Genomic DNA, 23963 nt, shown 5'->3' on the forward strand with positions numbered 1-23963 from the left:
GTCTCCACAGTGGATCACCTGTTTCCATTTCTTCCTGTCCTCTGCATCTTGCTCTGTCACACCAACCACCTGCATGTCCTCTCTAACCACATCCATAAACCTTATCTTAGGCCTTCCTCTTTTCCTCTTACCTGACAGCTTCATCCTTAGCATCCTTTTCCCAATATACCCAGCATCTCTCGTCAGCACATGTCCAAACGAACTCAATCTCGCCTCTCTGGCTTTGTCTCCAAACTGTCCAACCTGGGCTGACCCTCTAATATACTTATTCCTAATCATGTCTACCCTCGTCACACCCAGTGCAAATCTTAACATCTTTAACTCTGCCACATCCAGCTCTGACTCCTGCTTGTTTGTCAATGCCACTGTCTCCAACCCATATAACATAGCTGGTCTCACTACTCTCTTGTAGACCTTCCCTTTCACTCTTACTGGTACTCGTCTGTCACAAATCACTCCTGACACTCTTCTCCACCCTGCCTGCACTCTCTTCTTCACCTCTCTTCCACAGTTGCCATTACTCTGAACTGTTGATCCCAAGTATTTAAACTCATCCACTTTTGCCAAATCTACTCCCTGCATCCTCACCATTCCTCTGTCCTCCCTTTCATTCACACACATATATTCTGTCTTAGTCCGGCTGACCTTCATTCCTCTCCTCTCTAGAGCATATCTCCACATCTCCAGTGTCTCCTCCACCTGTTCCCTACTCTCACTACATATCATAATGTCATCTGCAAACATCATAGTTCATGGGGACTCCTGCCCGATCTCGTCTGTCAACCTGTCCATCACTAGTGCAAATAAGAAAGGGCTCAGAGCTTGATGTAATCCCACCTCCACCTTAAATGCATCTGTCACTCCGAGAATAATGAGGGTAATAATATAGAGCACTGAGGTACTCCTTAGGTGAGAGGTGCCGCTGATGGTGATATTTGAGGACTTACTTTCACTTTGAAGCTTCGAGGAGGAAATTGTCATTGAATCATTCTAGTGCTATGGGACTTTAATTCTGTAGAGAATTAAGATGTTTATGATCTATAAGGCTGATTATTTTTGTTAGGTTTGTGAATAATGCCCCAGCAAGCTTTCCTTTAATTACATTATGAAGACTGCTACCAGTGAGAGTATATAATGCAGCCATAAAGTGGGAGAACTATGTTTTCATGGCATAACAATAAATCAATGGAGGAGGTTATATGTACCTGGAGTTATCTATATCTATTTGATGTAACAGCTCTTATGCATTGTTTAATATGACTGCAGAAAAATAAAAGGGAGATGTAAAATAGTGGAGGATCAAAGGAAGACTTCGCATAATTGGATGACATTTGAGGAAGACTGGTAAATTCTTTGTGAAAATCAGTAGATGACAGTGGTCCAGAGGAGGCCATGATTGTTCCAGTTTGTTTGTGGTGTGACCTGTGATTTGACTGATTTCCAGAATTGTTTGGGGGTAGTAAAATGCAGTTTCAGACTGTTTATGCATTGTTACATTAGCATGTGATGTACTTAAGGCAAGTCAACATGTCACAGTACACCACACCTGAAAGTAGGACTGTGCTCCATTTCTGGCATACAGTTTCAATTGTAGGTTAAATTTCTTCTGTTACTGGGAGAAGATCTGTATTTATTTATTTATTATTTGCCTTTGTTTTCAGGGGTTGTCTGACTGGACACAAAAATGGCCCTTTTTGGTGGAGGCCTGGGAAGAAAAGCTCCACAAAGAAATTTTATTAACCATTTTTGAACATTTTAATTAACAATAAAAATTAACCTGGTTAACATTGCGTATTAAAGATGGTTGTAATAGGAAATGGATGGAAGGAGAAAGTGTGGGGGAGGTTGGCAGATTGAGTTGGGTTGAATGGAATAGGAGAGCTTGAGTTGTTTGTAAGGTGGAGACTGAGTTAATGAAATGAGTGTTAAAAAGATAGGGGATGTATTTTGGATCATTTGCATTGTTTGTAATGGGAATTAGTTGTATACACTGTCCTAGGTATAGTCTCAGATTTGTAGAGGACCAGAATGATTTTGGGATTGTATGGACAGATGTTTGGAAATTTGAGTAATAGTTGTTATCTGCTCTTATAAAATATTTCAGAAAACACAGATACCTCTGCCGTAAACTAGGAACCAGACAGGAAGGGAGGCACTAGTGAAATCTTCAAAAGTAAACTTCGAGTCTAAACTGGCCACATCTACTAAAAACAATCATAAGGCTTTCTTCACATATGTACGCAATCTCAAGGGAAGCACTCAGATCTGCTCAAAACTGGTGGTCAAGTACACCACATACACAAATGCTGTAGATATAGCCAACCTGCTGGCAGACAGGTTCACTGAAAACTTCACTCCTCTGTCCCCCATCAGTAAAACAGGACATCCCCAGTATCTGTCCCACTCCCCTTATCTCTAGGGAACAAGTCATCACTGCCCTCTCAAAGGCAAAAAAATACAGCTTCCATTGGACCCGGTAACATCCCAGGGTGCATCCTACATGAACTCAGGCAAGAACTTGCAGCATCAGTAGGCATCCTATTCAACCAAAGTCTGAGTACTAGCTTCATCCCAGCTGAGTGGAGGACAGCCACTGTCATCCCTTTGCACAAAGGTGGAGCATCCACCGATCCAGGAAATTATAGACCCATAAGCCTAACTAGCCTAATCTGCAAGGCCATGGAGTGGACGAGGGGAAGACGGTGCACATCACCTACCATGACCTGCCCAAAGCCTTTGATACTATTCCCCTCTCAGGTATAATAGATAAAGTCTCTCAACTAGGTTACCAGATGGGTAGCAAACTGGCTCACTGATAGAACCCACCTAGTCAAAATAGGGGAAGCCAACTCAAGCAGTAGACCCGTAATGAGCTGTGCACCTCAGGGATCAGTCTTTGGGCCTATGCTGTTTGGGATATACTTTTCTGATGTGCAGGCCAAACCAGTGGGATAAGGCTGACCAAGTCTGCAGATGACTACAAGCTGGGTGATGTCATCAATTCCCCCTAGTGGTGTGAACATCTTCCAAGAGGATCTCACCCAAATAAATGACCGGTGTCAGAAACATGGCCTCAAACTGAATGCCAAAAAATGCATCATCATCCCCTTTGGGGAGAATGACATCCCCAGAAGTTATCACAGTGATAATAAGGTCCTAAGCATGCAATCAGTGGAGAGGGACTTGGGCACCCAGGTTGATAGCAAACTGACTTTTGACCACTATATTGCCTCCGTTGTACAGAAAGCTTTCTACATGGCCCACCTCATTAGTAAGGGTATCTCATCCCTTGTAGACCTATTACTGAGTACAATTCCCCTTTCGGCAAGTACCTCACAAAGCACGTGCAGCAGCTGGAGAGACCACAGAGGGTCCTCACCAGGAGAATCCAGGGTCTCAAACATCTACCTTACACAGATAGGCTAAAGGCTCTGTCCCTCTACTCAGTCTCCTACAGACTCCTCAGGGGTGACCTCTGTCTGGCATACAAAGCAATCTCAGACCTCGCCTTGATGGGACTGCTGCATATCCACATGTCAAGCTCCACTCGAGTAACCCACACGTGTGACCTCAGCCTGGTCTATGACATCAGTAGGACTTGTTGGCAGAACAGATTTCTGTCCCAGAGACTCCCCCTTTTGTGGAACAGACTCCCTTTCCACAGCAATCAGAGTACCTCATTAACCCTTTTTAAGCGCAACCTGGATAACTGGATGGGGAACAGAAAATACACCCCTGGGATTCCACCTGTGTCCCTAATGGACAGTGGCATAGGGTGCTGACTTGTTGGAACATGGGCTAAATTCTTGGCTAGACTTGTAAGGGCCTCAGGGCCAATAGCCTAGTAACTTCTTATGATCCTATGATCCTATAAAAATCTGTGATATTTTTTACAAACACACACAAAAGCTACAGCAATACTAGTTTTGTACATATTTCAGCAAATAGCAATACATTGTGCAACACTGGAACTGCCACACCAGATCAGTGAATGCTGTTTAACAATTGACAAACAGCAGCAGGGGTAAGTCCCTTTTATTTAACTTGGTGAGGAGTAATGCATACCTGTCACTGTGTCTGATTTCACAGACCTTCCCTAATTTTGCTCATACTTTTGCTCTGTCCTTCATAAAAAAAAAATGATTTCCTATAAATCATTCAAGAATACAGACAGTCAATAATTCCAGGCATCAGAGGTTTATACTTCATATTATCCAAAAAAATGCATGTTGGTGCAAAGGATGTTATAAGTGAGTTAGAGTAATATTTAAAATGTGTTCCTGATGTTTAGCCTTTTTTGGTATTGTGCTGAATTCTTCTGCAAAGAAGTTGAGAGTTATAGTATCTGGTGTTCTACCAATATTTATAAAACTCCCTTAAGAAAAAACATATCTGAAAATCGGAAGCATCAGTTCTTCTTAAAATACAAGGTTTGCACTCAAATCAATCACCCTGGCCTGTTGATCTCTTTACTGCTTACCTTGCTTATGTTCATTATCATCTTTATCCTAACAGGGTCATACCATAGCCCTGTTCATGTTAAAGAGAATAATAAGGAAATTAATACATTTTTTCCTAACCATCAACTGCTATTTTGGGCCACCCACACAGTCAAGGATGATTAAGGGCCCCCTTTGCAGTCAGAGGTATTGCAGGTACCTAAAGCTGGCTATGTTCTTGGTTTTAGTGGACAGAATGTCCACCAAAGAGAGTTTAAGTAAGCCAGAGACACTATGTCATACATAAAATATTTAATGGAATTGTAAAGCCTGTTATTTGATAAAAAACTGTTAAAAACTTTGAATTTTAAAGGAGATATAAATGAGTTATTACCCACTTGATTTATTAAGTATACAAAATTGCTGTACTAGCTTTTGTTAGTTTGACAGGCATGTTACAAAATATCAAGATAAGGTAACTTGCTGTGGTTGGGGGCCTCCCTAGGAACAGGGAGTCCCCAATGATCGCAGGGTTAGCTGGTGCCTAAAGCCAGCTATGTGTACCAGAAGGGGCTATTCTATCACTACTATTAGTTGGTATTCTGTTTATTTTTTTGGTTTACGGAGGTGAACACTCTAGTAAAAGTCTATGGAATCCTTTATTTCCTTACAAAAATTGAAGAAAAAAAGATAGATACTGTGATGAAAGGTGGTACTCCCAGCACAGTTAGCTAAAATTTTGTAAATAATTATATGCCATTTGTGAATATCAAACTGAGTCATAGAAGATGCTGGTGTCACAAATGTATTAGAACTGTATGCCATGTGTATATCAAACTGATTTGTACAGGCATTTGTGTTGTAAAGGTATTTGTAAAGTGTTTGTGTTTCAAATGTATGCACAGTGTGCTTTACTGGAGAGAACAGAAATGTACATGCACTATTGTAACTCTTTAAATGTATATGTTTTAACAGAGAAAACTGGAGGGTTAACCTCAGTCCAGCAAACTTTAGAAAAATATCTGAAATTAAATCACTTTATAGGCTAGGCCATAAAGATGCTGTCTCACAGGTTTCAAGGCAACCAGAAACATAAAGTTTGTACTAGGAAGATTTCTGTATTGTCTTTGGAGTGAACTGATTACTACTCTTGAAGTGTGGAAGAATGCAATTGTTTTATGACTTCCAGCACCTGCCAAAGATCTGAGCAAAAGCCATTGTGTGGGTATTTTTACAGGTAGGTGCTAAATCCTGCCAGCTTCCAGCAATGGGGGTTTTGCATGGGAACTAAAAATCAAATGACCAGAAATTATGTCATTCTGCAAGCTATCCCAGCAGTAATATTTTAGATATTATTTTGAGGAGTCTCTTAGTGAGACAGGGCATTCTGTATTCTGCCTAGGGCCTGACAACAAGAAGGACCACTCACCACATCATCTGCTTTGCTCTATTAAGTAAACTATTATGGTATAGTAACTCTTTTAGATACAGTCAGGAATATAGTGAAGCTTAGTTTAGATATTATTTTTCTTTATTTGTCTGAGCCTGTCCTACAATATTATTTTAAATATTTCTTGTGGCTTTGAACTCTGATGTCACTGTGAATATATATTTAGTATTGTCTTGCTCTTTTATTATTTATTATTAAATATATTTAACCTTTTCATTGTGGCTGATTTTTGTAGAGACATTTAAGTTTTGAGAGTATGTGCATATTTATTTGGTGACACTGTGTGGGCCACTCCTAATAGCCTCACTCTTGGTCAAACTACAATTTGTATTAGTATTAATATTACACATTAAATTTGGATACCTTTTGTTAAGAGTCTTAAAGCAGCTGGTGAGGGGTTCTGGTGGCAGTGATAACTATCATATAGCCTGGGCAGAAAAATGTATGTGTGTGTGTGTGTGTGTGTGTGTGTGTGTGTGTGTGTGTGTGTGTGTGTGTGTGTGTGTGTGTGCGTGGTTGTGTGTGTATGTTATACTAATCTCCAAGGATGTGTGTGTCAGCTACTTGGGCAGGGACATGAAGCACTGGTTGGGCAGAGAGAGTGTTGGAGGACTTGGCTTAGAACCTTGGCTAAGGACTCAACTCTATAGCTGTGCCCCTGGCAGTCTTATTGGGGATCTGGAGAAAGAGGCAGAAACCAGCCCTGGACTGACTGTGGTCTCTGTGTGCTCTTAAGGGAAATCACATGATGCAGAGAGCTGCATCTGAAAATACTGTGTGTATGCTTGTTATCCTACCAGTGAATGTCCCCATGCAGGTGCCAGTGGTGAGGACTGAGGCTCCTTAATTACTGGCCCAGAGGTGGGATATCCACATCACATACTGGTTGGCAGTGGTGGGTCGCCACAGATATTATATATAAAAATTAAATTTACCTTGAATTCAGAAGAGCCTTCTAAATATTTTTGACTCTGATTTCCATGTTCACTGATAGAGTATAAATTAATTGCCATTAGTAACAAACACATTTTGCTGCAGGTCCTGAATATGCATTTCACGTTTAACAAAAATAATTAAGGTTTATCCTAATTCTAGAAAGTGTTATGTCTTTAGGATGAGACTTTAAACTGAGGTCCCATCTGTCTGAGTTGGTGGTAGCTCAGGGTTGATGTAAAGGATCCCATGGCACTTACTGAAAAGACGGAGGGCAAGTTCCCCAGTACCCTGTCCAGTTTTCCCCTAGTCAGTATGAATACTACCGTGGGTCTCCCCTGAAGTGACTATTGGCTTAGTGGGACTAATCTGGTGAACAATTTATAATTAAACGAATAATATACAGAATGCAATCTATCTTTAGGGATCCAGGAATGTCAATGATACTTGGTTCTGAATAGATTTGCTGAGAGTTGACTGCCACTCTGACTGATGAAGGTTCCTTTCTGGAATATGCCATCCAATATGTGCAGGAAAGTGCCCACACATGAGCACATTAATACTCATTTCACATATAAGATACATGCCATGTAGGCTGAAATGATATTTAACTTCTCCACAGTAGTAAAAATAAGTATTTAAAGCATTCTCAAAAAATAAAACACATTTTAGCTGTAGATTTTGAAAGCATTCTGTACATTCTGAAAATATCAGCACATCCATTCAAGATTTATTTGCTCTGCTGCTAGCAGTGCAAATGTGGCAAACATCTGTTTCTCAATATTACCCATGAAGCCAGCTTATATAGTACTAAACCATATACAATTTAACAATCAGTCATATAGACCCACATGTAAATGTATTGTACGTCTGTGCATCGCTGAAATATAAGTGCAACATTTGCAACAATGTTATAGTTTTATATAAATAACCATAAGAGATAAAACCTTTTACTAAAATTGATGCTCATGTTTCAAATTAAGACCAAATGCTTTTACCTGAACTGTAGTGTCTGTGGCAGCTGTCTTGTTCTGTCATATTCTAAATATGTTATCTTTTAGCAGTACTTTTTTATCAATAATTAACCATTATAATGGGAGTTTCAGGCACCACATGCTCCAGTTTTAAACGGTTGCTTTTAAAATCTAGTTTCAGCTACTTCCTGCCTGTGTTATACTGCTAGGAGCAAACAAGAAATGTCAGGGATAGCTGGCTTCTTGTAATAACCCCCACAAAAATGTATTTTGTTTAACCTTTCAGTTGAACAGAGCTTATCAAGGACTGCTTACAAAATGCATAGAACATACACTTGCTAGCTTTATGGTTATAATAACTAGTTTCTGATAAGGGTTTGCCTATTAGTAGTTATCTATACATGATTAATGTTAAAGAAAGTTTTTTTCAATGTGTAAAAACAGATAGTGACAGTGAATGCACTTGTTTATAAAATCAGGATCAGTAGTGGTCCAGTCATTTTGATTTTTGGAGAGCATAATTCAGCATGAAAGAAACAAGAATATCAGAAATTAAAATGCATGTGTCATAGCTATCAAAACAAGATACTTGTCATTGTGAAACGTGGGATAAGCACACAATTCAAGTGGAAACCCTAATTAAAAGGAAAATAATATAGAAATTTTGAATACTGTGTCAATACGGCTGTTGAAATACTAATTAAAATAATATGCATAAGCAGTACAGAACAGTAGTATTTTTTGTGGAGTAAGTGAATGAGAGTGAATGAGGGCACATCAGCTGCCATCACCTACAACAGGGACAATCATGTATTGAAGGGTTGAATGACACTGTGGCTATCCAGTAACAGTAAAGAAGTGATAAGGAGCAAACTGGTTTATGTGTTAATGTAGCTCTCTGAAAATGTATATTTTGTTTTCGCAGAATAACACAGTGGGAAGATGACCTTTCAAAGGCCTTCTTATTATGCAAACTCTGAAACATGATGACCACAAAAAGAAAACAAGATGGCTGCAGTTCTCTGAGTGACATATCTGTATGCTTTATGTAACGCATGCTGGTAAAGCTCAGTTGTGTATATTTTGGACATTGCTAGATGACTGGATGCTTTATGTAATACATAATGTTGAAGCAAACTTGTGTATATTACAGGTTGCTTGCATGCTTTACATAATAAATGGTGAAGCATAGCTGTGTATTATTTGGTTCCCTATCAGAAGCCTGAAACACTATAAGCCTGAAAATCAAAATCCTGAAAACTATAGACTGAAAGTTCAAAATCCTGAAAGACCAAAATCCTGAAAACACAAATAATGCTAATATGTCACTATAAAGACACTAATATCTACCAACTGACCCTGACCCTAACCCTAACCCTAAGGTCCGTCACTATCGCACACTCACCTGACCCGCACCCTAACCCTAACTCACTTAAACCGCCCCTAACCCCAATATTTGTCACTATTGCATACATGCCTAACCTGCGCCCTAACTCACTTAAACCGCCCCTAACCCTAACATAAAACCAACCGCACACTTACCTGAACCCAACGCATGACCCAACACCACAGGGCTAACAATAGCAAAGCCACAATGACGTCAGTATGTCCATTTTGTGATTTCAGGATTTTGAGTTTCAGGATTTTGGTCTTTCAGGATTTTGAACTTTCAGTCTATAGTTTTCAGGATTTTGATTTTCAGGCTTATAGTGTTTCAGGCTTCTGATAGGGAACCGTATTATTTATAAATATAGGTATATTTATTCCTATAGACATTACAGTTTACGTGGTGAAAGATGGATGAAAATTGGTGTAGCATTATATGGATAATGAATGTAAATTTGGAAGTACTATGGTGCAGTGTCTGGAAAGAGGCAAAGACACCTCAGAACATGCTTAAGAAGATTAAATAACCATGCAGAAGTGCTGCCAGGAGCACCCCTCCTGCATGACACCTCCTACGCGCAGTATTCTTGACCTTTTCTTATGATATAATTAATGCCTTTGGTGAATGTTAGTATTTGGTCAGCAAGAAACCCTACATATTTCAGAGGTGTGACCACTAGATGTTTTTAGAGCTGAGAAAAACATTTGTGATTTTTATATGGGAACCTTATTCCCAAACATCAATACTTTTCTTTTTTTAAAAAACTGAAGAAAATTCCATTAGCACAGAGCTTGCTTTTCACTGTGTGAACAACCTCTTCCATCTTCTCTCTGAAAATTTGGATTAATAATCAGAGTATTTAGTATTGTCACAGTAGTCTTATCACATATATTTTGCAAATATGCTAAAGTGTAGTCGACCCAATGTAGAGCTTTTATTAGAGTGTTTCTAGGTCACGTGCTATACTTCTGTAATTGAGTCTTGGTTTGTCTCTTCCTGTCCACACTGTCAATACATTTTGCCATCCTTTTTGAATTTGTTCATTCCCCCACTGGCTGCTTGAAGCAAAGCTGGCAGCTGGGATGACAGTTAAACTGAGCTGAGCCAAGCCATCATCTTGGGCAGTTTGTGTGTGTTTGCTCTGCCATCTTCCTACTTCATGCTGTATGTGCAGTGACTTCATAACAGTAGAACTAATTCCAAGCTGTTTCCTGAGAAGAAGGACAAAGGCTCTTTGGTGATCAGCAGTCTTATTTGTTTTAGCCTTCTCCTGTGCGATGCTGTGGATAACCCATTTAATAGCTCACGACACAGTGCCAAGCTTCTCAACAATGCAAAATTAAAATTGAAGAGGTTTCATCCAAAATGGCAATCAGGCCAATCAGGAACATCCCACACTCAATGTACGGTCAGAGACAGTGAGGAATAAATGTCCCTCTGCTCCATCTCTCACCATAAATACATTTTTGATGCATTTCTCCATATTTATTGCAGGGCTGAAGCCTGCAGTCTCCACCACTGCTGGAAAAACACCCTCTGCTCCACCCAGGAGAGGAAAGAAAGCAGTATGCTACACATTGCTACCCCCTGAGTGTCTTTCTAAATGACAGGTTGTGCTAATCAATACCAGGTTTCCATCATCAATTTCAGGGTGCCATACCTCTGTTTTTGCAGCTGGCTCCTATATTCAAGTCTTTGATGTCTGGTAGACATATAGTGCTGGAAAAAAAGTAGCAGAAAGAGTTAAAAAGACCAGTTTTTACTAAGTATGAGAATCATAACCCAATGATTCAACAGGTCACACACTTTTGACAGGGCCATGAAAGTGCCACCATTGTTATCAGAACTATATCTATATCTATATTTCATCACTTAGTATCAAGTGGCCACTGGGCAAGCTATGATTCCTTCAGAATCTATGGTGGCTATCCATCTGTAGCCCAAACTAGTGCAGGTACTTGGGGGTTGTCATGATTCCATGGTAGCTGAGGTGGTCATGATTCTACTAGCTGGGGGCTGTCATGATTACATGGTAGCTGGATGCTGTCATGATTCCATTGGTTAACATTGTTGGACCACAGTATGATGGTGGCAACCATCCATAAATGTGGGATTCTGGCTTCTCTGAGTTGTATATTTATAATTGCAGATACATTGCCAATAACATCAGTATTTAGGCACAAATATTCTGAGAAGTGATCAGTAAATTTAGAATTTTTCTTGATTTTTCACTGTGATCACATTGACATTACTGAATTTAAATTAAAAGTGTTGATGTGATTTTGTAAGATGTGGTTTGGAAATAGTCACAGACAAGTGGACTAAACTATAGAAGCAGTAATACAGACAGATTTTATTTGCCATGTCCTTGGGGGTTATTAAACCCCAAATTCATTAGCAGAAGAGATGTCTGATATTTGGTTAGGGTGGCATTTCCTTCCCAAAGCAATTCTGTATAATTTAGAAAAGAAAATGAAAAATCTAGAAAATTACTGATCTTAGCCTTTCTGATTTTTATTTTGCAAGTATTTCATAACAATTTGCACTAGTGATAGTGGGGATTGAAGGTTTTCTTTTAGTGTGGCCAAATCTTTTGCTTTCTCTGTGGATCCTATTAAGGGAACAATTCAACCATCTGCAATGTCTTAAAAGAGGTTGTACAACTGATGATAGCTTAAAAGTCATGGCACAAATGTTTAGATGCTGCATCATTATTGACAAGGTAATTATACTGAATACGTCATCTGTGGAAGGCAGCTGCTCTGTGGGCATCATGAGTGAAATGTGACTAGTCACTTGCATAGACTGTTTGATAAAGTAGGATATGAATTTATTAGACCAGACATAGACAATAAGAGTATGATCTCAAATGGCATTTGCTGTTATATTGCAAAAACTTATATGAACCAAATCCTTAATATGTAGCCAGGGAACTGAGGAGGACTTCTGAAGCAGGCCTGGCAAAGGTATCCATGGTAAAGCTATTAATTCAGTTGACACTGAGGTTATTGATTTAACAAATTCTGTGAAGGGATAGCATTAAACCCACTAAGATAGTCTGCAACTGTGGATTAGAAATAGATGGAGGGAAGTGCATACAGCCAAGTGGAATGTCTGTACTGGTTCATGAAATAGCATCTTAAATGACAGAATCCCTAGGTAACAGGAAAGGGGGGAGTTCTGAAGCAGGCCTGGCAAAGTATCCATGGTAAAGCTATTAATTCAGTTGACACTGAGGTTATTGATTTAACAAATTCTGTGAAGGGATAGCATTAAACCCACTAAGATAGTCTGCAACTGTGGATTAGAAATAGATGGAGGGAGGTGGATTCAGCCAAGTGGAATGTCTGTACTGGTTCATGAAATAGCATCTTAAATGACAGAATCCCTAGGTAACAGGAAAGGGGGCTGCAATGCAAAAGGATCTGACAATAAATAAATAAATAAATAAATAAATAAATAAAGCAGTTGCCTCCCACATTCTTGATGTGGTGTATTGGACATGAACATCTTGTGATACTCCAGAGTGACTTCAAAGAAACAAATATAAGGTTTTACTCTGGTTTTCTGTAAAACTTAGAATATCATGTTTCAAAGACTGCTAACTGGATATGAAATTCATATTACTTATTTGGAAGGCTGTGAACAATGCAGTTTATGAGCTCAATGACATTTGTTCTGATCTGTTGTGAGCTACTAGAGCTGGACAGCACGATGCAGACACTGTAGGTTAATATTTTTGCAGAATCAGGGTCATAAATAAGACCTACAGGACTCCTTTGGGGAATTAGCAGGTGTCTACAGAAGTAACAGATCCAGGATATAAACCTTGGTTATAATTTATTCTAAAGAAATGAAGTGCAATGTGCACTCTTTTTCTTCAAGAAACTACAAATAGCAAGGTGCAGAAGTCCCATTTTAAATACAGCTTTGGAGACTGGGTGCATAGTATTGCGAGACTGTATTTTAATCTCTCAAACACATTTGAGACAGTGTGCTACTCCAAACTCTTGGAAATTTTGTGCGGTCTTGGTGCAACCTTTAGTACGATTATGCGATTCTGTAATTATTCAACTAACAGACCTAAAACTGGAAGGTGGAGGTCTTCTATCAAACAAAGCCTGTTGATAATGGTTATCCTTGAAGCTACGTATTGTTATCCTCTTCCTGTTTGCTATTTTTTAATAATGTAGCCAATTATTGTGGTAATTAAAAGATAATACAGGATACTGATGAAACAGCTGTTCTCTGAGGAGACTGCTCAGTCAACTTGGATGAAAAGTTTTGACCACATCATTTCAATACCTTTCAGGCCTGGCTTTCTGCTTCAGGTGTAATGTTTATGCTGTACTCACCCAAAGCCTATCATTACCATAATGTTTCATCACCTCATTTTCCTCTAGATTAGGTTAGACAATTTGTCAATACTATCTACCTTCTTAGTGCTAACTGAAGAAGTTGAATCTGCCAAACATTTAGGTTGCATTGTTGATAATCAGTTCAGATTTGATCTACATGTGTATTCTATAGTTGCTTGTACTGACCAAAAGGCTGGCAAGCTCTGCAAGACCATATAATTTAATTTTTTAGTAACTCTGTTTATCATTCAACTTTAAATTCATACCACCCTCACTGAGTCTCTATTCTGCCTATGTTCTCACAGGATTGCAACCTTTCCCCTATCTATAACAAAGTGGGTCTACTTTGGTAGACTGAAATTTCACTTACCCGAAATCCATATCACTGAGACAAAAAGGCTGACATTGGCGGAACACTGACTTGCAACTCCAGGTAAGTAAATGCTTGGCCATCCTGTTTAATTTTGCCCCTTACCCTCACAGTAGTGCAATCTCAGTGTTGGTATATTTAGTTAGGGGTGTGTGTGGGGCGCAGCATCCCACATAGGGAGGTGTGGGGGGACAAAGCCCCCAACATGAGTGTGTTTGCTTTCCTTAGGTATATGTTTTTTTTTTTCAGGATGGCCAAGCATTTACTTACCTGGAGTGGTAAGTCAGTGTTCTGGGACGTCAGTGTTCTGGTGCTGTCTTTTCATCTCAGTGATATGGATTTCGAGTAAGTGAAATTTTGGCCTATTGAAGCAGAACCAACATAGTTATTTACCTTGCTGTAGGCCATCAGTTTGTGGTTTATGTTTAGTCATTCTGTGTATCTTGCCTCATTATGCTGTCAGTCATTATCATTAGTTTTGTTATTTTGAGCTATTCAATATTGTTTGTTCAAACTATGTACCTCTTTTGATTTCAGTCTGCTATTATATACTCTGCAGTTATATCTATGATCAGTGGTTGTATAAAACAACATTTCTTTTCATTTGTAATGCCTGGAGCTTTTCTGAGAAGGACTCCACTGAAACTGCATTTTCCCAGTTAAAAATATAAATAAATAAAAAAAAAATAAAATAAACATAAATAAAAACCTCTTTAAAAAATCATCTCAAAAATACATGGCTCTGCTCTTCTATAAATCCAACCTAATGCTCAGCTCTTCCTCTTCCACGCTAGCTTCATTTTCTTCATCTGTCGCATCACACTCCTTCACAGTCTACAAGATCCCAATGTCTCTCTTAACTCCTTCTGTTTCTATACCATATCCTTAAGCTACTACTCAGTCTGTAATGCCTCTATTCTGAACTCTCTTACTATCTTTCTGCTTCACTAACTCTAATGCTATTATTTTGCCTCAGTGAAACCATCATTTTACTTTTCATGTAGTATAGCAACCGATGTCATACATTGTATTACCTACATATTACTTTTGTATACTTGATCTACTCATAAGATATGCATATGTTGTTAGAATGACTAAAATTGTCTATAATGATATAACTCTAGAATTGTCCAGATGTGTAGTATATCTTGTAACCTAGTTTACATTCTATCAATTTATTTTTGTATAGCATTCCTCATGATGTCCTTCAAGGATGCATCTGCAGTCCTTACAAATGGGTTGTCCTGTCGTCAGGCAGCCCTTCGGTCGGCCGGATTCCAAAGTCTGGGTCTGGCCTCGGCTGGTGTCGCACTTCACCCGACGTCATAGCTGCAGTTATTCGGGTATAAAGGCATCAGCCGACGCCATTTTCCTCAGTCTTTCTTGCCGCGTGGCACCCGAAGCAGAAGCTGTTCGCAAGTGCCGGCCGGTCAGATCCAGAGATTACTACTACCAAATACTACTTCGAAGACTTCTAAAAAGCTAAGTACCCCGTTGGGGACTCTTTCTTGCCTCAGCCGATGTCAGAGAAAGTGAATAACTGTTTATCTTGTGGGAAACAAATACCTCATAAAGATTTCCACTCCTACTGTATACATTGTTTAGGCCCAGACCACGACGTAGCAGCTTGTCTAGCCTGCGCTTCTTTTAACCGACGGACGCTTAGACGTCGGTCGGAGTTTGCTGAACAAATTTTCGGCTCTGATTTTGCCTACATTATGCCGTCGGATCCTCCGACAATGCAAATTTCCAAAAACGAAAAGAAAAGGACCGACACTCACGGTCCGCGGTCTCAGCCAAAACCGCGATTAAGCAAACCGCGAGTGTCTCGGCTTTGGCCGAAACCGAGCAAGCGGTTCTTTCTCCAGCCGAAACCATGCCTTCTACCGAGGCCTCCTCTAACCTGGTAGAATCTGCTTCTGAAATCCAGCCTTCTGTTGCGGTTTCTCAGGAATTATCAGACACAATCCCCCTGGATATTTCAACCCCTGCACATGGAGCTGCTAGGCGTCCTGCAGCCATGTCTATCAAGGCCTTTGCCAGGGCTAAAGCAGCCAAAGCTTCCAAAACTGTGCCTGCCAAACCCCCCTCTCACAGGCCCAGCACTAGCTCTCACATGCTATCTTTGGCTGAGGATTTAATTTCTTTAATTCGTGGATCCCAGCCTCATCCAGACAGGTCCTCTCTCCCACCTCCAGAAAAGAGACCTAGAGCAGAGCCCCCTGAACCAGTATCCACTGATGGTTCCTCTGATGAATCAGAACATACAGACCTTCCTGAGGCTTCTTATTCTCCTTACGAAGACTCTGATGCTGAAGAGTCCATTCCTTCAGCCTCTCCACCTGAGGAATTTTCCTTTGGGGAAACCTTGCATGCTATGAGGGAACAATTTCAGTGGCAGGGCCAAGATTTCTCAGACTCCAGAAAAAGGCTTAGAACCTTTCTACATTTGCCACAACATAGGCCTTTAGCTATATCTCCAGTTCTTTCTGTTGTAGATGATGCATTTAATGATGCTTGCACTGCTCCTGATTCATTACCTCCGGCTCCTGCTAAGCCCGATAGGTTCTACAGGGTCCCGGACACTCATCACCATTTATACAAGGCTCATTTGCAGATCCAGAGACCATCGCCCAGGGCCCTAAAGCTGTAGCTGCTACGTCTACTAAAAACCCCCTCTGAAAGGGAATCCAGGTCCTTAGAGAGATGGGGTAAAAAAATTTACACTTCTGCTACCTTGTCAGCTAGGGCTTTAAACTGCCAATTTCATATGATTCAATATCAAGAGTTTATGCTTGACCAGTTAACTAAAAAGCTTTCCTCTGAAGAATCTATAGATAAAAAATATGTTCAGGAAATGGTACATAACATACAGCAGGTTAGTAACCATTCTTTAAAATGTGGCTATGATGCACTGGAGGCTTCCTTTAGATCAGCCATGACTGGCACAGTTATCAGGAGACATGCATGGTTGAAAGAACAGGCATTACCAGACCATGTCAAATCAAAGCTTTTGGATGCACCCATGGACAAGGTCAATTTATTTGGTTCCCCTGCTCAGCAGGTGCTAAAAAAGATGGAAGAGAAGGCGAAATCTGTACAGACGGTGAAAGATTTCTTACAGGTTCAACCTCCAAGGTTTAGCAGGAACTGGCCCTCCAAGAATTAGTCCTTTCCGGACTCCTCTAAGCCTCAGAGAGGCAGGAATAGGCGTTCAAGAGGCAGAAACCAATCCAGGGGTGCCTACAGGGGACGCCAATGGCAAGGTAACAACCAGCGAGGCACGGACGCAGCCACCACCTCTACAACAACTCAATCACAGTGACTTGACAGTGGCACCGCCTACCAGGGAACAGCTAGAAGCACCCTTAGGCGGAAAACTAACCTTATTCTCAAAAAACTGGCATTGCATCACAAGGGAAAAATGGATTTTGCAAACTATAGACCAAGGTTACAGGTTCCATTTCCATACTCTACCAGGAAAGAGAGGAATGCCAAACCTACCATCTACTCAAAGGGCAGAAGCTCTAAAACAAATATCTCAGCTATTAAGAATGAGAGCTGTGGAAAAGGTACCATCTATGGAGCAAGGAAAGGGATTTTACTCCGGACTCTTCCTGGTACCAAGAAAAGAAAACAAATGGAGACCCATTCTAGACCTGTCCGCTTTAAACACATTCCTTATTGTTCCAAAATTCAAAATGCTGACCCTACAGCAGCTTCTTCCCATGCTGGGCAAGGAGTCTTGGCTGGTAACTCTAGATCTCAAGGAGGCATACCTGCACGTCCCCATAAGACCAATTTGCAGAAGATACCTCAGATTTCTTGCAGAATCAGAGCATTATCAATTTTCAGCATTGCCCTTTGGCTTATCTACTGTGCCCAGAGTGTTCACGAAATGCCTGGCATCAGTAATTGCTCATTGCAGACTTCAGGGAATCCAAATTTATCCCTACCTGGCCGACTGCCTGATACAAGCGGACAACAAAAGCAAGCTAGCAGAAGACTTGCAAAGAGTCATTTACCTGCTGCAAGCCTTGGGATATACAGTCAATATAAAAAAGTCAAGGCTGATTCCATCCCAAAGAATAACCTTTCTGGGTGCAGAGTTGGACACATCAAAACAAATGGCATTCCTAACTGCAGAAAAGAAAGAGCAACTACCTCTCTACTTCTTGGCATTAACAAAGCAGAACCACCTAACTGCAAGAAAAGTACTGCAAGCTCTAGGCTTCATGGCATCCTGCATAATTCTGGTCCCTCATGCCAGACTGCATATGAGAAAGCTACAGTGGTACCTAAGGAATTTGTGGTCCCAACACAAGCACAGCCTAGAAACCAAAATCCCAATAATCCCATGCCTGAAACAAGAGTTCCTATGGTGGGCTCAGGCCTGTCAATCAAACACAGGATTGCCCTTCTGCAACAGCCAACCAAGCCAAACCATCACGACAGATGCCTCAGACCTCGGTTGGGGGGCACACATGCAGGGCAAGTGCATACAAGGCTTATGGACTCAAGACCAGCTACGCCTACACATAAATCTAAAGGAAATGCTGGCAGTAAAATTGGCAATCCAGTCATTCAGACCATTTCTCCAAGGAGGTCAGTTGATGATAAGGACAGACAACACCACAGTTATGTGGTACATCAACAAACAGGGAGGCACCCATTTATATCCTCTATGCCGGCTGGCACTGGACCTATGGGATGTGGCCCTGAGCTACAACATTCAGTTACAAGCAATTTTTGTACCGGGAAAAGAAAACATTCTAGCAGACATATTAAGCAGAACAACCACAGATGCCCACGAATGGATGCTTCATCCGGACATCTTCAAAGCCATCACAAGGGAATGGGGATTACCACAAATAGACTTGTTTGCATCCCCATTCAATCACCAGCTAAAGAAATTCTGCACAAGGACGTACCACCCACTTGCTTGGAAGGTGGACTCCCTATCTTTCAGTTGGAAAAACCTGACAGCATATGCATTCCCACCTCTTCCTTTGATGCACAAGGTGCTTCTGAAGATCAAAGAGGACCGTCCAAGGATCATTCTGATAGCTCCAGACTGGCCAAGACAACACTGGTACCCATTGCTGAGGAGCATGTCTCGGGAACAAATATGGACACTACCCCTGATTCCATTACTTTTAACACAGAGCAACTACAACATCCTGCATCCAAACCTGAAAACCCTGCAGCTAACTGCCTGGAACATTACATAACAGCAATTAACCCAAATTTATCCCAAAGGGTTAAAGACATAATCCTGGAGGCTCGCAGACCTTCAACAAGAAAGAATTATGCAGCAAAATGGAAAAGATATCTCATTTGGAGTACTGCAAAGGGAGAAGATGTGACTCTGGTAAACATGGCCAACATCTTGGAGTACTTGGCAGAGCTCTTCCACACAGGCCTGTCCTATTCTTCCATCAAGATACATGCATCAGCTATTTCAGCACAATACAGCTTGGATCCTCCTGTCTTCTCTCATCCCCTGCTCAGACAGTTTCTGAGAGGAATTAAAAATGTAAAACCTCCCAGGAAACCACCATTGCCAGCATGGGACTTGAACTTTGTGCTAGAAAAATTTACACTTCCTCCTTTCGAGCCAGCAGCAACAGCAGAATTACAATACTTATCCTGGAAGACTGCTTTCCTGCTGGCAATAACTTCAGCAAGAAGGGTCTCTGAACTACAGGCATTAATGGCAGTGCAACCCTTCCTGATCTTCCATCAAGATAGAGTGTCCATGAGAACAAATCCTACATTTATGCCTAAGGTGGTATCCAGAGTGTCATTAAATCAGGCTATCCACCTACCTACATTCTTCCCAAACCCACAAAACAGGGAGAAAGACTTTTGCATACCTTGGATGTACACAGACAGTTACGCTACTACCTGGACAGGACTAAGTCCAATAGAAAACTGACCAGCTTCTGGTAGCATATGCCACAGGAAAGGAAGGAAAACCAATTTCAAAACAGACAATCTCCAAATGGATAGGAAATTGCATTAGATTTTGTTACTCCTACCATGGAAAGAAAACTCCAGAGAACATCAGGCCTCACTCCACAAGGGCTACAGCCACTACCACAGCTTTCTTACGAGGAGTGGCTACCAAGGACATTATAGAGGCTGCTACTTGGACCTCCGTGCATACATTTGCCAAGCATTACAATTTACCTTTATACTCTAGATCCCGAGCAGGTTTTGCCACTGCTGTTTTGCAAGGGATCCTAGCTACACCATAATCTCTACTCTTTCCTCCTCCCTTGTTTAGCTATGGTATTCTACCCATTTGTAAGGACTGCAGATGCATCCTTGAAGGACATAGTACAGTTTTGTACCTACCATAAATGTAGATGTCCGATAGGAATGCATCTGCAGTCAGGATTACCCACCCACCTTCCCTCTGAGGTACTCCTAGGGTATTTGCCAGCCTTCAGCTAGCTTGGGGATCTATTATGGTGTATTTGTTTGTATATATGTACATACATGCTTATTTTTGTGTTTGCTCTCTACTATTTGGAATCATTGGCATTTATCCAAATTTAGCCTTCCAAGAGGGCACCTGGCATCTGGGGCAAGAAACACTGAGGAAAATGGCGTTGGCTGATGCCTTTATACCCGAATAACTGCAGCTATGACGTCGGGTGAAGTGCGACACCAGCCGAGGCCAGACCCAGACTTTGGAATCCGGCCGACCGAAGGGCTGCCTGACGACAGGACAACCTATTTGTAAGGACTGCAGATGCATTCCTATCGGACATCTACATTTATGGTAGGTACAAAACTGTACTTTACTTGTATTGCTTAAGGACTATAATGTATTTGCATTGCACTGTATGTGGAGCTTTTCTCCCCGGGCCTCCATTGAAAATGGGTTCTGTAGACCCAGTTGGACCACCCCGGTAAACAAATGTCAAATAAATAAATAGTTCTGTCCAGGACTGTTGCATCTTTGTGAGAAATGGCATGGCATGTAGTATTTGAGAAAAGATAATTTAACTAAATAAGAGCCCCAGGAGGGTGACACTGAGTAGTAAGAAGGGACAGGAAGAGTGTTGGGGCATTTAAATTTAATTAGATAAATGGGCTTAGCAATGCTGACGAATGTCAACATACCTTTGGAAACAAAATAGAATAGCTTTACATCTACACAGTCTAAAGCACACTATTCTGTAGATAGCTCTCATGTGTGTATAATGTCCGGGTAGGAGAACAAAGTAAGTTTTGCTAAGAGCTTAGTCACTGAATTAGTTAATGCGACATATGTGCTAGTTGATTAATCATTGCCATGCCTCTCAACTGTCCATAATGTTGCAGAATATCCAGATTTTGCCTCATATTTTTGGACTGTTTCTCATAAAATTTGTGTTTTTCTGGCAAATGGTTGAGGATTGTAGTCACTAAATAATGATGGCCATTTTGAATTTCAGACTGTATACCTGGATCATAATGCAAGACCTGTTATTCTACCAACTTTTTAAGTTTATAACAGTTGGATTTAAAATTTCTCCCTAATTTTAGGATTTTGCCCTCCCACTGATTTTTGCTCTGTCCAGAATTCTGGTGCTAAGAGTTTGAGAGAGGTGACCATAGCTGGTATACTAATTCCTACTTTAAACACTGGTATAAATTAAACAAAGCCATGTATGCACCTTACTAACTACATTTCCTTATGGGTGAAGTTTAGAAGGTAGCAATGTCTTCTTAGGGATTATATAGAAAGTTAAGCAGTACTAGCACAACTGTACCACTGTGATAACAGAGACAATAATCACTAGTGGATAAGAAGCACAATTAAATTATAATCAGTAGCCATCTGGCATTAGCTGGTTAGCCCCATAAGTGTATTAGATAGTTAGTAATCCATTTAACAGTAAAATCATTCTGACAGCAACTCAAGAGGCACAGCAGATATCATTTCCTTGTTTGATTTATTAGTTCTTTTTCTATGTAATACTCCTCCAGTATAGATGCATGAGAATTTCACATTCTCTGTACTTGAAAGGTGGCACAAGATGTGGTCACTAATTAAGAGTATTTGTGAACACTGTATATGATTCAGTTATTAATGGTAGATACATTAAACATATGGGACTTTTGTATATCAATGTTGCACAAAGAAATCAAAAATCAGTTTAGAAAAGCTGCTCCATATTTAAAAATGTAAATAAAGGAAATGAACTTCTTAGTTCACAGCAGTCTACTTACAATGGAAACTCTGATGCAGTCACTGTTGAGGAGTGATAGGCCAGTGAGTTCCCATATGACAGAGCAACAGATGGCATAGGATGACGTTGAAGAGAATGTGCCACATGAAGATGCTATAGAATCTTCTATAGAATGCCCGCAGGAAACAGAAAGCAAGGGATGTGCCTTTAGTTTGGAAGAAAATAAGCTAAGAGAAGAGTTGCTTGATTTAATAGACATAGACAGATATATCAAGATCAATGAAAGAAATATACTGCAGAAGGTTAATAAAACCCAAAAAGTCAGAAGTTTGATAAAACAGATGAACACAGTAATTAGGACTGTTCATAGAGACCCATGTGATATAACAGAACTAACAGAATATATTACTGTACAGTTAAATTAATAACTGATAAAGTTCTACCACAAGAACACAGAATAGTGAGGGAGAGAAAAGGGAGAAATTGAATGCTATAATGGAAGCATCAAATAGAGAAAACTATAAAGCAATTATGACAATAAGCGTCACTGTTAGAAGATTATAGAAGAGGGAATAGATCAACAAAAATTCTAAGAAAAATAGATGTGATAAAAGCAATATGCAGCATTAGAACAGACCAGGATCTATCATGTACTATTACAAATAAACTAAAAATTTCAGCACAGGTGGAATGACTTAGATACAAAAATAAATATAAAGGAAAAGTACAAAATAAAGCAATTTATTGATGATCCAAAAAGATTTATAGAGAATTGGGAAATAAGGTAAAAGAAATTGAAAGACCACCAAAAAAAGATGAAATATATACATTTTGGAGAAGTATCTATGAAGATCCTGTGGAACATACCAAAGATGTTAAATGGATAGAAGAAGTTAAAGAAAGAATAAGAGGTTCAAAGATACAGGATATGAAATGGGATGAAGTAACAGCCAGAGAGATTGAAACAAAGTTAAGAAAAGCATCTAATTGGAACACCCCCAGGCCCAGATGCAGTACCTAATTTTTGGCTGAAAGTATGAACATCTTTGCACGTAGATTTAGCTATGAGTAAGAACTAATTATATGCACACCCCGAACAGACACTAACCTGGTTAACAACAGGAAAAACAATGCTCCTAGTTAAGAGTGAACCTGCAAGCTACCCTAAAAATGATAGCAATAACTTGCTTTCCAATGATGTATAAACTATACACGGGAATTGAAGCTGACAGAGTTTATAGTCATTTTGAAGGAAACTCAATTATGGCAGTAGAACAAAAGGGCAATAAAAGAAAGTCATATGGAACAAAGGATCATTTGTTGTTAAATGAAGTCATAGTGGAGAAATGTAAAAGGGGAAGAATCTAAGTATGAAACGAACAGACAATTATCCACCACAGCAATGGAAGAAAACAGTTGCAGCAAATACGAAAAAAATCCTTTATTGCCACAAGATACAGACTTAGCGCTTTCACCAGTAAACTGGTATCCTCAGAGTCTAAGTATGTCATGGAGTGACTACAAAAAAGCATTTGATAGTATCCCACATTCATAGATAAAAGAGTGCTTAAAAAGGGATCTATATTATATGTGGATAGTATTCCACATTCATAGATAAAAGAGTGCTTAAAAATGGGGTCTATATTATATGTGTCCGAAGATTTCTAACTTCGAACACCATATGATCGACATCATATGGTCGAAGTTAAAAAACTTCGAACATACATAAAAAAAAAAAACAAACCCAAATCTAATCGTTGTAGGCACGGGGCAAACCCCCTGCACCCTCCACACCCCCCGCACTTTAAATGTACCAACTCCGAGACCGCACTATAATGCGGTAAAGAGAAGATTTCCCTTTACTGC

The sequence above is a fragment of the Protopterus annectens genome, chromosome 5.part0 (assembly GCF_019279795.1).
Source record: "Protopterus annectens isolate FY-2018-M chromosome 5.part0, PAN1.0, whole genome shotgun sequence".
Taxonomy (NCBI): Eukaryota; Metazoa; Chordata; order Ceratodontiformes; family Protopteridae; genus Protopterus; species Protopterus annectens.